This window comes from Tupaia chinensis, unplaced genomic scaffold (genome assembly GCF_000334495.1).
Source record: "Tupaia chinensis unplaced genomic scaffold, TupChi_1.0 Scaffold141165_1, whole genome shotgun sequence".
Lineage (NCBI taxonomy): Eukaryota > Metazoa > Chordata > Mammalia > Scandentia > Tupaiidae > Tupaia > Tupaia belangeri.
Genome location: NW_006201028.1, coordinates 2,185,135 through 2,188,787, shown reverse-complemented (window position 1 = coordinate 2,188,787; position 3,653 = coordinate 2,185,135).

The window sequence follows — 3,653 nt, the reverse complement described above, 5'->3', positions numbered from 1 at the left end:
CGCGCCGCCCAGGGGGACGCCAGGCAGTGGCCGCCGCAGACCGGCTCAGACTGCTGTCTGTCTGCAGCGCCCGCCGCAGGTATCGCCGCGCGCCAGCTCGGCTCCAGGAGCCTCCCCAAGCCTGTGTTGCCCTAGCTTGTCCCCTGTTCCCCGTCTCTTCCTTTCACTTCGTTCCTGGCGAGGCAGGCTCTTCATACTGATCGTGTCCAGAAAGGGCTGTCAGATTCTCTAAGGATGCGACCTACTTGTCGCCAGCTTCTAGCTGGGTCCGCGCCAGGACAGGTTTTACTTTCATTTCCTCCGACTGCTGGAGAGGTCAAGGACAGCTGGGCGTCGGCCGGCAGCCAGGGAAGGTCTCGTGATCTGGTCTCGTTCCTTCTAGTCCCCTCCAGCCCTGGGGGGTTCGGTCTCCAAAGATCTCTGCAGCTGTTACCTCATTGCCGCCTCGCTATGTCCTATGCCGGGGAAACTGAGCTCGGGCTCCTGGGCAAGATAGCAAAGAGTGTTCTTGGCTTAAACTTCTTTTGAGCTGCAGCAGCATAAGCAAGGAAAGAAAATCCAGGAGCTCTATCTAGGGCCTGGCCAGCTAGCGGCATCGGGGCTGTGGCAGGAATTCCCACCTGAAAGCCTTGGCAAGGGCCTTATCAGCCTAGGTGCTTTGTCGTTCAACACTTAAGCTCTGTGGCTTGAGATTCACGCCAATTCTTGCTTTAAGTCTGAGATTGGCAGCTCCGAATTTTGCTAGAAAGTGTGTGTGTATGTGTGTGTGTGTTTGCTTTTAGGCGGGTGCAGAAGGGGCAGAGTACCAAAACGTCCTGGGGTTGAAGTCAGAAAAAAATATATACAGAATTTCCCAAATCGAGGCATCTATCTTTTTTTTTGTTGTGAAATCTCGAGGTAACGTACTTTATCACCGTTAAAAACAAACAAAAACAAAATCACTAGAATGCTTTGTTAGTTCAATGCTCCTATCTAGAAGGAAACACCACAGCTGGAATTCTGCTCCTAGTGATTTGTCAACACTGAGTTTCACCCATTCAAGTTGCAGTGACTGTAGATTCACAGCGAGCATGGACAGTACAAGGAAGGAAGGAAGGAAACGAAGGAAGAAACATCTTTAAAATCTCCCTGCAAGTAAAGAGGAAAAAAAAATAAAAAAGAAAAATCCTGATTACTGAAGATGCACTTTTTTTTTGTGCCCAAGAATTTAAAGAGGTCAGATTATAAATAGTTCTCCAAAGCACTATAATAAATGTGTATATCCTGACATCAAAGATACAGACATAAATTCATATAACATATGCTAAAAGCTTGTTGCATAATGCTGCTTCAATTTCTTTGTCACATTCCAATTGAAGTATTTTTAGGCCCTAAATTCAAGCTTTATTCTTAATAATGTCTAGAGTTTTTTTGTTTTGTTTTGTTTTGTTTTTTGTATATATGGTGGTTGTTTTTCAGCTACCATTGTGGACAGTGTTCCTAAAGCAAGAGAGATCACTCTCAAGTCTGTCAGAAACGTAATAAGAGGCAACAAATAATCCTAAAGATATTAATAAGGACAGCTAAACCATTACATAACTAGCACATTGCATTATTGTCTCAGATCCCTTTTAATTTTTTTCCAAACAGGAAATTTTATGCTATGTTTATTATTCATACATCTCAAAAATGCCAGTTAAGTTGAGGGCTCCCTTACAAAGTTCTTTTGAAAACAAGGTTCAAGATGCATCTTGGAGCCACAACGCAAAGTAATTTAGAAAAAGGACACCATGGGCCATAAGGATTTGGTCACTCACTGGGTGAGGTAGAGCCAGGGTAAAAAGCCCAGGGCACTCTTTTAGGTCTGACTTCTCTAAGTAGCTAGTTAAAACAGGTATCTTTTCCAGAAAAATGAACAAGTACATAAAACAATTAAAATAGGAAACCAGGCATAGGATTACAGGTGGTTCACCAAGTTAAAAAACCCTGACACCAAACAAAAAGCTCTGTGTCTGTATTTTTAACTTGTATCTGGTTTGGAGTGGTGGGGCAAGGGGAATAGTTAATCTTTAGGGCATAACATTTTCCGGAGTGTCAGCATAAAGAAAAGTAGTGCTGGGAACCAGCAGTTAGCTTAATGGCTATGTCGCTGGACTCCCACGTAGTCGACCGCGGTTCGCGTCCCAGACCCGGTGGCTTAAAACTCACGCTGGGTGCGTGTGCGTGCGTGCACAAGATCCCGAGAGGAGAATGGAGGAGAAGAATTGCAGCGTGACCATCCCCCCGGGGGATGATTTCTCGCTTTCTGTCTCTATGTCTCTCTCTTGTCTGTCTGGCGAGCGCACACACCCTATAGTGAAAAACCTCTAAAAAAAAAAAAGAAAGAAAGAAAGAAAGTAAAAGAAAAGTAGTGCTTTTGCTGCTTCACTACTGTGCTCCTGCACAAAATAGACTAACAGAAACAATCAGTCCTCATATGAGATAAAGCCAGAAAGCAAACCTCGCTGAAGCTTAAAGAACTTAAGTTCCTGTAGGACAAATGACAATGGACACATTGGCCAGCAGGTGGTGTGGCAGGTAAGGCACTGGATTCCTACATGGCCAACCACAGTTCAAGTCCTATACCTGGCACTTCTCTCTCTGGTGAGATAGGAAATTTTAAAAAAATATATAACAATAATAATAATTATTATTATTATTGAATAATTATTTTTAAAAGAACACAAAGGAAAGTAATAAATGTAAAACAGCATGTTATACTAATAGCAGTGACAGAATGAGATTAAGTGACTTGAAAAGAAATTCAGTACTTATGACACAATGAGTGGCATTAATGAATGAATGAGATAGGAGATGATTAGATCATCTGGGGTTATCTTTAGCCAAAGAGAATTGTGCTAAAGAGAGCAAACATACTGCCTGCCTTTGGGGATCCTGGATTATCAGAAGGACCACTGGAATGAAGTAATTCTTATGCATGGACCTGTATGATTTTAAAGTTTATTTAGGGACCAGCTGGATCCCCCATGGCTGACTGTGGTTCAAGTTCTGGACTTGGCAGCTTGAAAAACACATTGTCACATGTGGGTGCATGGCCAAAATCCCAAAAGGAGAATGGAGGGAAAGAAGGGATTGTGGTGTGGCCATACCCATGCCAGGGTGACTTCTCTCTCTCTCCCTGATACATGCACATCCTATAATAAAACCAAAAAGAAAAAAAAAAACATAAATAAAATGAGTTTATTCCTTCAATGAGTATTTACTAATCATGTCTTTTTAAAAAGAATTATTTTATTTATTTATTTGGTTTAATTTGACCAGAGAGGGAGAGAGTGAGAGAGATAAAGAAAGGGAAAGTCAGAAAGCCAGTCACTAGGTCCGGGACTCAAACCACAGTCAACATGTGGAAGTCCAGTGCCCCTAACCACGACGCCAGCTGCCAGCCCTGCTAATCATGTATTATATACCTAGCATTTTGCTCTAGGTTCTGAACATGCAATAATCATCACTGTAAACATCATTCTTATCCGCAATGAGCTTACAACCTCCAGGGTAGCCATATCTCAACAAATCCTCATGAGAATAAATACAGTGTTATAAACTGTGGAGAGTATTCTGAAGGAAAATCAAGACCAGGGGCATTTAGCGTTCCAGATGGGAAAACAGCATGTGCA